At 42.2% G+C, this 13,386-nt stretch overlaps 1 protein-coding gene and 1 pseudogene across 1 annotated transcript in view; both read left to right on the forward strand.

Moving 5' to 3' along the window:
- The window catches only part of GALM (galactose mutarotase), a 105,450-nt gene that overhangs the window by 43,915 nt on the left and 48,149 nt on the right, over positions 1–13,386 (forward strand). The gene's annotated exons all lie outside the window — the stretch shown is intronic.
- On the forward strand, positions 8,138–8,207 carry LOC115467450 (annotated as a pseudogene).

The raw sequence follows: 13,386 nt of genomic DNA on the forward strand, positions 1-13,386 counted from the left end.
TCCCATTGATATGTCTCTGCCACCCTACTATGACACATTTTATCATGTCTTTTCACCCTCAGTCCGTAAACAGACAGATGAGTTTTGCAAATGAAGGGAGGGGAAATGGTAAATGCACCATTTTGTCACTTCTTAACTTGTTACTTGTTGGAGAAACAGGAAGCCCATCATCTCTCAATAGATTCTATTCATATCTAGGACAGACAGAAATGTGCAACACAGACTACTGGCAGCAGAGATACCATGAGCAATACTGGTAATACATACAGTAACTCAACTGGAGCCATTCATATGATCACATGTGCATCAAACCAGTGATGCAAGGAAGAGAAAATAGAAGAAATAAAAAATGGCCACAGGACCTGTATGCTGTAGCATTTGTGAAAATATTCTACAGTCAGCTCATAAAACCTTGCCAACCACACATTAAATTCATAAATAATTTAATAAGTATTTTGTTTTAGAATTGGAGTTCTTGGGTGTAAGTTCAAGACTTTGGTGTGGAACTGGCTGATGTCACTCAGTCTGTAAAATTGGATGGAGTCATTGTGGATTTGATGCTAGTGTATAAACCAGCTCCCGTGGTGCCCTGCAGCACAGGTTCTCATCCAGAAAAACCTATTTGCCATTCTGAAGGGCCTTCGGTCCGGAATAGGAGAGAGACACACACACACACGCACCTCACCTGCCTTAATGGATTGGCTTATGGCACAACTGTTGTAGGCAGCAGCCCTGTCTGTTGCTTTGCTCGCTGCCTGCCTCGTTCGGCTCCAGACCATGAGGAGCCTGCACGCGCTCAGCTCTCCCTTGCAGGCTCTCGCACCACAGTCAGCGACAATGGCTCACCACCTCAGACCAGGCTCCAGCTTTTCCCGCTCAGTGACTCCCGCCCTCACAGAAACAGGAAATACATGCAGAAGGTGGGACATTGAGCGGGAAGTGAAAAGCTGCTAGAGCCTGGAGAAGGTGAGCCGTCGTGCTGCCACTGGCTGTCGCCATCAGGGGCGGGGCCGTTGCAGCAAAGTTTACTGTCGCACGATGCCAGGGTCCGGGGACTCGGGAGCAGCTGACGGCGGGCTCAGACAGCGGGCCCAAGCCAGGGATGGGCGCCATGCCGGTGGTGGCGGGAGGCTTGGAGTTGGAGCGGAGCGGCCGAACCGCGGGAATGGGATCATCATTCGTTCATGACTGATCATGATGCAGTCCGCCGGGTCATCCGAGGCGAGCGGGAGCGGAGGTACGAGGCAGAATTGAGGCGTGCCACGCGGGGCCCCCTTAGGCGCGGGGCCCTATGCGGCTGCCTCAGTCGCCTCTGCCTAAGACCGGCCCTGGAAAAGCGATACAGGAGGGGTGGAGCCAGGAGGGCATGGTCCTGGAAATGTAAACGCCTGGGGCACATCTAGGTTAAGGAGGCCCAGAGGGAAGCAGTGACATCAACTGCATTTGCCACCACCACCCACATATAAATGGCAGCTGCTACAGTCAGGTAGACCAGGTTCAACTTGGAACTTTGCAACTTTGGATTTTAACCCAAGTAAAGTCTAGAGACTACAGTGGTGGAAATAAGTATTTGATCCCTTGCTGATTTTGTAAGTTTGCCCACTGACAAAGACATGAGCAGCCCATAATTGAAGGGTAGGTTATTGGTAACAGTGAGAGATAGCACATCACAAATTAAATCCGGAAAATCACATTGTGGAAAGTATATGAATTTATTTGCATTCTGCAGAGGGAAATAAGTATTTAATCCCTCTGGCAAACAATACCTAATACTTGGTGGCAAAACCCTTGTTGGCAAGCACAGTGGTCAGACGTCTTCTGTAGTTGATGATGAGGTTTGCACACATGTCAGGAGGAATTTTGGTCCACTCCTCTTTGCAGATCATCTCTAAATCATTAAGAGTTCTGGGCTGTCGCTTGGCAACTCGCAGCTTCAGCTCCCTCCATAAGTTTTCAATGGGATTAAGGTCTGGTGACTGGCTAGGCCACTCCATGACCCTAATGTGCTTCTTCCTGAGCCACTCCTTTGTTGCCTTGGCTGTATGTTTTGGGTCATTGTCGTGCTGGAAGACCCAGCCACGACCCATTTTTAAGGCCCTGGCGGAGGGAAGGAGGTTGTCACTCAGAATTGTACGGTACATGGCCCCATCCATTCTCCCATTGATGCGGTGAAGTAGTCCTGTGCCCTTAGCAGAGAAACACCCCCAAAACATAACATTTCCACCTCCATGCTTGACAGTGGGGGGACGGTGTTCTTTGGGTCATAGGCAGCATTTCTCTTCCTCCAAACACGGCGAGTTGAGTTCATGCCAAAGAGCTCAATTTTTGTCTCATCTGACCACAGCACCTTCTCCCAATCACTCTCGGCATCATCCAGGTGTTCACTGGCAAACTTCAGACGGGCCGTCACATGTGCCTTCCGGAGCAGGGGGACCTTGCGGGCACTGCAGGATTGCAATCCGTTATGTCGTAATGTGTTACCAATGGTTTTCGTGGTGACAGTGGTCCCAGCTGCCTTGAGATCATTGACAAGTTCCCCCCTTGTAGTTGTAGGCTGATTTCTAACCTTCCTCATGATCAAGGATACCCCACGAGGTGAGATTTTGCGTGGAGCCCCAGATCTTTGTCGATTGACAGTCATTTTGTACTTCTTCCATTTTCTTACTATGGCACCAACAGTTGTCTCCTTCTCGCCCAGCGTCTTACTGATGGTTTTGTAGCCCATTCCAGCCTTGTGCAGGTGTATGATCTTGTCCCTGACATCCTTAGACAGCTCCTTGCTCTTGGCCATTTTGTAGAGGTTAGAGTCTGACTGATTCACTGAGTCTGTGGACAGGTGTCTTTCATACAGGTGACCATTGCCGACAGCTGTCTGTCATGCAGGTAACGAGTTGATTTGGAGCATCTACCTGGTCTGTAGGGGCCAGATCTCTTACTGGTTGGTGGGGGATCAAATACTTATTTCCCTCTGCAGAATGCAAATAAATTCATATACTTTCCACAATGTGATTTTCCGGATTTAATTTGTGATGTGCTATCTCTCACTGTTACCAATAACCTACCCTTCAATTATGGGCTGCTCATGTCTTTGTCAGTGGGCAAACTTACAAAATCAGCAAGGGATCAAATACTTATTTCCACCACTGTATGTTGGTAGCTTGGGGAGAACCAGGTCAGAGATAAGTAAAGTGCTATGTTTATCTCTCTCCTCTGATTTGCCTCTATCGGCTCTCTTGGGCTCCTCGTTCGGCCTACGAGAATTGCGTCTCTCTACCCCCCCCCCCCCCCCCCCCCGGACAATGCTCTCATTTTTGGTCTACTCATCATTCTGCATTTTGGAACTCTCTCCCAGCACAGAGTGCTCATTCCCTAAGTTTTTAAAGTGCGCTTTGTAGCGCTATAAAAATGCTAAATAGTAGTAGTAGTAAAGTAGCGTTGTAAGCTCACTCATTTGTTTTGGCATTTCCAGCCTGTACTAGGCCAGGAGACCAGTAGCCTTGTCTGTTGTTATGCTTCTTCTCTGTTTGTTCCGCTTTGCTTTTAAATATTGTAGTTCCTTTCCTTTTCCATTGTTAGACTGAACACTGCTTTGATTTTTTTCTTTCTTCTTTTTATTGAAAGCATTTTATTTATACAAATAGAATGAACAACAAAGTAAAAAGGGTTAACAATGGCTTCACTAGAAATAATAGTACATATGCAAGCTCATTTTCAAAGCACTTAGCCTCCCAAAGTTCCATAGAAACCTATGGAACTTAGCCTCCCAAAGTGCTTTGAAAATATGCCTCATGGTCATTACGCCTTAAAACATTTTCCAATAAGCACTATGGATATAAATATCTAGCTATTAATTTCAAGAATCTAGACAAAAGGAGTCTAAACGAGCCCAAATTTTTAAAATTGAATTAGCATTGAGGTGTTTGTGGGCTAGGGGAGTTTCATATTTCCTTATTACACATATATAACTCCGCCATTCGTTAAAACATAGTTTTGAATTAATTTTCCAATTAGTGACAATAAGATGGGAAGCAACAGCTAACAATATATTAAACAATTTCTGATCTAGATCAGAGAGAACGATGTCAGGATGAGATGCTCGTAAAATTACAATTTCATATGTAATTGCTATATTCACAGGGAAGTGAAAAATAAGCATGCGAGACCAAATTAGATTCCAATATGCTCTAACATTTTTACAATAGAAAATCATATGTGCTGTACCATTATTATCATGGCAAGACCAGCAAAGACTGAGGAGGTGACTTTCTTGGTAATCTTTGCCAGGTGAGCAGGAGTCCAGTAGCCTTGATGCATTATGAAGAAAGAAGATTGGGTTATCGCTGCTGATTTTGTAGGACATATGGATTTAGACTAGAAAATAGTCCAGTCAAAGTCACATGGGGTAAAGTACAGATCTTGCTCCCATGATAATTTTATTGGAGCTACAGTGTCAATATTCAATTCTTGAAGTTTTTTGTATAATAAAGAGGCTTTCTTACGACCTGCGATAATACTTTGACACATGGAGATGAACTCAGAGGGAGAAGCTGAGAGAGAATTGGAGACTTATAGCAAATAAATATATTTAGAAATATCTTTCCAGGCATGCAAATCTATTAAAGAGATATTATGCAATAAATATAAAGCATCTGGAGACAGTAGATCACCAGACAAATAAAAATGAGATAATGACCGTATACCTTTCTTTTTCCATTCAGATTCTTGACAAGTTAACAAAGTGGAGTCAAATCTAGGATTATACCAACGAGAAATATCTTCTAAATATACATTTTTGATATTAAGGCCAGATTTAAATTCACGAATGGTAGAGGCAGAGGCTTAATCTAAGATGTTTTGCATAGGGATATGAATCCATATATGGGAGAAGATATAAAGGGCAGGGTTGAACCAGTGATGCTTCAAATATATTCCATCTAGGCGTGAGTTGAGAGAAATCTCTTTGAAACCACATTAGAGACTGTGCAAGTCTAAAAGCCATATGATATTTTCTAAAATCAGGAATGTTAAGACCACCTTTATCTTTAGGTAATTTAAGTTTTTTGAGAGCAATATGAGGAGGTTTCTGTTTCCAAGGAAATGTATTTAATAGAGAGGCAATCTTTTTATATAATGAGTTTGGGAAAGGAAGGGGAGTCATACTTAGTATGTAATTTAACTTAGAGCTAAAATCATCTTTATGGCTTCTGTCCTTTCCCACCATGTGAAGTAAAGGGGGGACCATGAATTTTTTGATTGAAGAAGTTAAGGATATTACATAATCCTTAATGAGAGACATAGACTTGCCAACTGAATTTGAATACCATATGCCAAGGTATTTATTTTTATTAGGTTCCCAAGAGAACAGTAAGTGTGATATCTGATGCTTATGTACAGATTAGTTCAAAGGCATTACAGCTGACTTGGACCAGTTAATTTTGTAGCCAGATAAAGGTGAAAAAGAGCGTATTACTTCTTATAAAGTACTAAGAGAATTTGGTGTCGTGTACAATAATATGTCATCAGCATATATGGAGAGTTTAAACACCACCACCTAAAGATATTCCAGAGATATTGGAGTTATTTCTATTAGCTATGGCCAGTGGTTCTAAGGCAATGTTAAAAAGGAGTGGTGATAATGGGCAACCTTGCTTAGTGCCTCTTCTAAGATTAAAGAATTGAGAGTTAATTCCATTTACAGCAATTGAAGCTAAAGGATTGTTATATAAAACTTTTTTACCATTTTAATAAAAGAGGGCTAAAGTTAAACCAGTGTAGAACTTGAAAGAGATAAGGCCATTCAATTCTATCGAAGGCTTTCTCAGCATCAAGTGACACTGCAACATACGAGTCCTGAAGATTTTCAACATATGCAAGGATATTCCAGAAGAGTCTAGAATTATTAGCTAATCTATTTAGAGTAAATCCATTTTGGTCTCTGAATTACATCTGGAATGATATTTTGCAAGCGTAAGGCCAATACGTTTGCATATATTTTATTATCTATGTTAATTAAAGAGATGGGACGATAGTTTTCCACTTTAGATGGGTCTCTATCTGGCTTAGGAATGACAATAATTGTGGATTGATAAAAAGAACCAGTTTGATTGTCGTGAGATAATAGAGAATTATATATGATATTCAACTTAGGGGACAATATATCTGCAAACATTTGGTAAAATTCAACAGTAAATCTATTATTCCCTGGTGATTTTCCTTTGGAAAGAGATTGAATAGCCTCCATTAGCTCCTTAGTAGAAAAAGGTTGATCTAGAGTAGCATTTTGAGATGAAGTAACGAGTGGACTTTGGAGAAGGCTTACAAACCGATTAAAGGAGTCAGCAGAAAATTGAATTTCAGAATTATATAATTTGTTATAGTATATTTGAAATTGTTGGGCAATAGCGATATCAGAGGTATGAACCAAATCAGTGGAATCAATGATTTGAGAGACTCTAGTCCTATTCATTCTTGCTTTGAGATATTAGGCAAGAAGGTGACTTGCTTTATTACTTTCTGCACATATAATAGATTTTTGAAGATGAATTAGTTCAAGAGCCTCATTAGGGAGGACTGTATTGAAGTCATATTTCAATGTTTTCAGGCTTAAGAGAGTAGCAGGGTCATTATCAACCAGAAAGTTTTCCATTATTTTAATTTTAGTGAGCTTGTCTGCCATTTCTTTTTTATGTTCGCGATTTTTCATAGCAGTATAACTAATAATATGTCCTCTAATATTGGCTTTAAGAGCATCCCACCATAAATGGGCTTTATTATCCTCTATAGGATTAAATTGAAAAAATTCCATTAATTTTGATTTAATGAATTGAATGAAAACTGTATCCTGTAACAATATAGAGTTAAATTTCTAAGGCAGTGGCGTAGCCAGAAGTCAATTTTTGGGTGGGCCAACAGGTTGGATGGGTGGGCACTAGACAGTGGTGTGCTGGTAAATGTTTAACAGGCTCTCTCCCCGGTCCACCTCTGCACCCCCCCCATCCACCTGTGCACCTCCCCTCAAAATTGCAGAGCTGGCTATAGCCGGGGAGAGAGCCTGGGGGGGGGGGGGGCAATGCATTACTGTCTCCAGGAAAAAAAAATTAAATGATCCCAGGTTCCAATTTAGTTCATGTTTAATGTGGGATAAAATGCCATAAATAAGTAAATAAATATAAACTTTTAATGTTGAGCACCTGATTCTCAAAGTGGACATATTCCAAACACTATAATGAAAATAAAATGATTTTTTTCTACCTTTGTTGTCTGGTGACTGTTTTTCTGATCATTCTGGCCCAGTATCCGATTCTGCTGCTATCTGTCCTCTTAACTCCGTTTCCAGGGCTTCCTTTCCATTTATTTCTTTACTTTCCTCCTTTCTTCTTCATTTCTTGCTCTATATCCATAAGTAAAAGCTGGGTCCTCTGCAGACTTGACTGTCTAGTGGATCCAGCTTCTGCCTATTTTCTTCATCCATGTGCAGTTTTTCTCCTCTCTTCCTTTTCCCTCATCTCATCTCCTTCCTCATTCTTCCATCCCCTCCATCCATGTCCAGCAACCCTCCTCTCCCCTGTCCTTCCCTCCATCCATGTCCAGCAACCCTCCTCTCCCCTGCCCTCCCCTTCATACACCCATGTCCAGCAACCTTCCTATCTCCTCTTTCCTCCCCTCCATCCATGCATGTCCAGCAACTCTCCTCTCCCCTCCAGCCATCCATACCTAGCAATTCTTTTCTCTCCCCTGCCCCCCTCTATCCATCCATACCCAGCAATTCTCCTCTCTGCCCTGCCCCTATCCAGCCATACCCAGCAATTCTGTTCTTGCCCCTGCCCCCCTCTATCCATCTATACCCTACCCAGCAATTCTCTTTTCACCCCTGTCCCCTCCCTCCAGCCATCAGCGATTCTCCTCTCGCCCCTCCCGCTCCCATCCATGTCCTGCGATTCTACCTGCCTGCCAGGAGCCCTCTTCTCCCCCCCCCCCCAAAAAAAAAAAATCTACAGTGCAGGCTGAGCTCCATTCCCGCATCTGCCTCCCTCACTCTCACGGCAGCGCTTCCCAAATGCTGCTCACCACCGCCACGATCGCAGGATCTACCTCGCTCCGTCCCAGCACTCAGCAGCAGCGGTAGCGAATCATACACGCTGCCTCCTTCTAACCCGGAAGCGTCTCCTCTGCCGCTTCCGGGTTAGAAGGAGGCAGCGTGTATGATTCGCTACCGCTGCTGCTGAGTGCTGAGACGGAGGGAGGTAAATCCTGCGATCGTGGCGGCGGTGGGCAGCGTTTGGGAAGCGCTGCCGTGCATAGGCGGTCGGTGGCCCAACTGTTTGGGGAGGTTAAAGGGGGCGTGGTTAGGGGTGGGGCCAGGGGTGGAGCTTAAATCCATAATTGTCTGATCACACACAGAAAAAAAAAAAATAAATGTCACAATTAATACCTTTTATTAAATTTAGATATTAGCTATGTATCATATGTCAAAGAATAAAGTGGTTGCTCAAAGCATATACTAACCACAATCGCTCAACTGCAAAACACTATGCACAACTTTGTGCAAAAACACACTCAGAACCTTACTGTACCATAAATATTAGACTGGGCAGAACCTAATACACCAATATACCACCCAAACGAAAAATGCAGACCGTCAACAATATGAAACAAGGGATCATAATATCACAATTCTCATGTAGAGCCACAAAACATCCTAATTCATGTTTAATGTGGGATAAAATGTCATAAATAAGTAAATAAACTTTTAATGTTGAACACCTAATTCTCAAAGTGGTGACTTTGTTTTTCTGATTGTGCTGGCCCAGTATCCGATTCTGCTGCTATCTGTCCTTCTTAACTCCGTTTCCAGGGCTTCCTTTCCATTTATTTGTTTACTTTCCGCCTTTCTTCTTCATTTCTTGTCCTACATCCGTATGTAAAGGCTGGGTCCTCCGCAAACTTGACTGTCCAGTGGATCCAGCTTTTGCCTATTTTCTTCATCCATGTGCAGTTTTTCTACTCTCTTCCTTTTCTGTTATCTCATCTCCTTCCTCACTCCTCCCTCCCCCTCCATGTCCAGCAACCCTCCTCTCCCCACTACCCTCCCCTCCATCCACCCATGTCCAGCAACTCTCCTCTCCCCTGCCCTCTCCCCTTCTTCCACCATGTCCAGCAAACCTCCTCTCCCCTTCCCTCCATCCAGCAACCCTCCTCTCCCCTGCCCTCTCCTCTCCCCTTCTTCCACCATGTCCAGCAACCCTCCTCTCCCCTTCCCTCCAACCAACAACCCTCCTCTCCCCTGCCCTCTCCTCTCCCCTTCTTCCACCATGTCCAGCAACCCTCCTCTCCCCTTCCCTCCAACCAGCAACCCTCCTCTCCCCTGCCCTCTCCTCTCCCCTTCTTCCACCATATCCAGCAACCCTCCTCTCCCCTTCTTCCACCATGTCCAGCAACCCTCCTCTCCCCTTCTTCCACCATGTCCAGCCTCCCCAAGCCTCTTATACGGGGCGCCTATGCTGCCGTGAGAGAGAGGGAGGCAGATGCGGGATCGGAGCTCAGCCTGCTCCCTCCGCTCCGCTGCCTCCACTGCTGGGTGGGCCTGAACCAAAACTGGGTGGGCCTGGGCCCACCCAGGCCCACCCGTGGCTACGTCCCTGCTCTAAGGTGGCTTTTGATGGGTATGGATTATATTATCTAAGGTTAAGAGATATAGGTGAATGATCAGGAAGAGCTTTACTAAGTATTTCAGTATTACTTATATTAGGTAGTAATGATGAAGAGATTAAAAAATAATTCTAGAGTAACTATCATGTGGTAGAGAAAAGAAAGTAAACTCTTTCTCTTTGAGATGAAAAATACGCCAAGGGTCCACTGAGCCCAAACTAGATTTAAAGTCCTGAATCTTAACTAAAGTTTTAGTAATTCTGGGGGGACATTTGGACTTTCTGTCTATAGTAAGATCTTGCACTGCTTTGATTTTGACTGAAAGGTGATTTAGCAAAAACCCAGTAAACAATAAACCGCCTAGGCGTTAAGGCAGTATATCAAGTTACTGTAAATATAAATAAATTAGTCTAATGTATGCTGTGGCCCTGTCAGAGCAGGCCACTGAAGAACCTTGTTACATTTAAAGAGCATTTTTGTGTTTATTTTCTCTCCCATACTTGTGAATGGAACAGGACCTCTACCTGATACTTTTTCATCTGACACTGTTATCAGCTTTTGTTAGAGAAGTTAGCTTTTAGAATTTCAGGTCAAGTATTAAAATGGTTAACCTTTTTCTTACAAGGCCATCAGTTTCAAGTTAGATTAGGTTCTCTATGTTCTCACTGGTCTGTTATTTATTGTGGAGTACCTCTTCACTTTGGGCTTCTTTTACAAAGCCACGTTAGCTATCCCCGCACGGCAAATAAGAGGAAGTCAATAGGAATTGAATGGGCTTCCTCTCATTTCCCGAACCGAGAATCGGTAGCGTGACTATATATATTGCCATGCTCTGTAAGATCTTAAGTTTTTGGGCCTTAACTATCGTTTATATGCTGACGACATTCAATTTTATTTTCCAACTAAAGCAGTACCATCAGTGACTTTTGCATTCCTAAGATTGTGTTTAATCACAATTAAGTCCAGGTTGTCAGCAAATAAGCTTAAATTAAATGCAGCTAATACCCAGGTACTTTTCTCAGGCTCTAATTCAGTACATTTTCCTGACTTTTTGATTTTTCAACGTATTGAAATTCCAGTCCTCAGAGAAATGAAGTATCTGGGAGTACTATTTGGTAGCACTTTGTCAACGAAGCCACACCATAAATCAGTTATTCAACATATTTTCTTTAAATTAAAATAACTCATTATTTTATAGATCTCTATCATATATTGCCTCAGCTGCCTTTTCTCCAAGCTGAAAAGCCCTAGCCGCTTTAGCCTTTCCTCATAGGGAAGTCGTCCCATCCCCTTTATCATTTTCATCGCCCTTCTGTGCACCTTTTCTAATTCCTCTATATCTTTTTGAGATGTGGTGACCAGTATTGCACACAGTATTTGAGGTGCGGTCGCACCATGGATCAATACAAAGGCATTATAGCATCCTCATTTTTGTTTTCCATTCCTTTTCTACCTAACATTCTATTTGCTTTCTTAGCCGCCACCTCCTCACACTGAGCAAAGGGTTACAACGTATCATCAATGATGATACCTAGATCTCTTTCCTGGTCGGTGACTCCTAATGTAGAACCTTGCATCATGTAGCTAGGATGCCTAGGTGGTATTCACTGATGACATCATGGATCATAGGAAATTTTTTATTGGCAGATCTGGCATTTACTAGGCCCATGTTTCCAAGTAATGATTTTTTAGTAGTAAGGGTTACTTGATGATGGTAGGGAGGTGTTCGTGTGGGTATAGTTCGGTATTTTGCCTCTTGAGTTTATCCTCTAGGTGAATAATGGTGTCTGTCGTTTCTTTTTCCCTAAATTACTGGGATGTATGAAGATCTTTGGTTTACTATGCCAAAGCACATTCTTGTTTAAAGTAGATAAATAAGATGATATCATGAGAGGATTCCAAAATTCAGTATGATCTAAAGTGTCAATTGAAGTAATGGGCGTCTAGCCTGCTCTCCTCCTCCTCTCTTTTCTCAACTTGTAGATAATACATTTTGTACACTAATATATTGTTAGGTTTACAAATCTTCAATATGTCCTTTAAATACATGTTCCACAAAATATTCAGTGCTAATAAATTAGTCTTAGGAAATTTGAGCAACATAATATTCTTATTCCATAACACATTCTCCATAGCCTCCAATTTTAGATGTAATGAAAAACTTGTCCTTAAAAGCAATTCCATGGGCTGTTGTTGTCACATGGGATGTTAAATTCCCCAAACATTGTGATTCTCTTAGTTTGTTCTCTTGCTCCTCCAATTTCAGCACAGTCAGTCTGCCAAGAGAACTCAGATGTCTTAATAAATTCTTCTGTTCTCAATAAAGATTTTCAAAGATCTTCCGGGGCAACTTTCTTTCTCCCCAAGGACTCAAGGACTCTTTCTTAGCTATTTGAACCTCGGGCAAGTCTTTTGGTAGCAGAGCTGAAGCTTTAAAGGTTAAATTCCTGGTCATGGCTAGTTCGCACAGTCCTACGTCCTATTTGCATTTCAAAATTGACCAATATACAAACCCAATTGAAACACAACTAAAAAAATAGTAGGTATTATTTTCGATAAGCATTTATCTTTCGAAAACCAGGCATCTGCAGTTGCAACAAAAATGTTCAAAACACTATGGAAACTGAAAAGGATTAGAGATTACTTCTCCAAACAATCATTCCGCCTGTTAGTACAATTGTTGGTCCTATCTCAGTTGGACTATTGCAACGTAGTATTTCGTAATGTACTTAAATCATTACAGATTGCTCAAAATATGGCAGTCCACTTGATATACAGAATATCAAGATATGAAAGAGTAACTGCACTGCTTGTAATGCTACGTTGGTTACCAATTAGGGCAAGATTAATTTTCAAAACTAACACTATAATTTTCAAAATACTATTTGGAATGTCACCCGATTACATGCTGGACCTGGTTGAATTATCAACCGGAAATGCAAATCCAGGAACTAGAGGTTATTTACTTCTTCATCTCTCTAATTGCAAAAATATAGTCTATAAGTCTGTGTATTCTGCTGGATTCAGTTATTTGGGTTCAAAATGGTGGAATTCAATTCCCATGGAAATAAGAAGTATTATAAATGTATCTGTATTTTCGGAAAGAACTGAAAATCTAACTAATGCAATCATTACCTGATGTTTGTTATAGTTCATGTAACTGCATAATGCAATTGTAATCTGCGTATGTTAATGTAAGCCACATTGAACCAAAACCAGTTTTCAGATAAAGTAAGATATAAGAATGAATAAATAAATGAAATAAAGTCCCAACCTATGCTGATGCTCTCCCAGGATGGTCTGTACAAGATCCTGCTATGCAGTTGCTGCCAAAAGAGCTCCATCCATAGATGAAGACAAATGATCCTGCTCCTGCCATTTGTTCCTGGTTGCAGGCACACTTCTCACTGTGATTCATCCAGATGGTGCCTCCTTGTAGGCTATTGATTGCGGCAGGGGAGAAGGGCCACCAGAGCTCAGTGTAGCATAAAGCTTACTCGGGGAGACTGCTCCTACACTCCCACTTGCGGTTGTAGGGGCAGCAGAGGGAATCGCATGACAATCCATAGCCCCCCCCCCATTGCAGAGACAGTAACAGCTTTAGCATTCCTCTTACCCATCCCATATAGGTTAGGAAAATAAAGGTCAGCAACTATTCAAAAGAAACTTCTGACCCAGAACTATAAATGTGAGAGCAGGGTGCCTACTTGCGTAATTTTATATAATGCACATTTTCAA

Source organism: Microcaecilia unicolor, chromosome 3 (assembly GCF_901765095.1).
Source record: "Microcaecilia unicolor chromosome 3, aMicUni1.1, whole genome shotgun sequence".
NCBI lineage: Eukaryota > Metazoa > Chordata > Amphibia > Gymnophiona > Siphonopidae > Microcaecilia > Microcaecilia unicolor.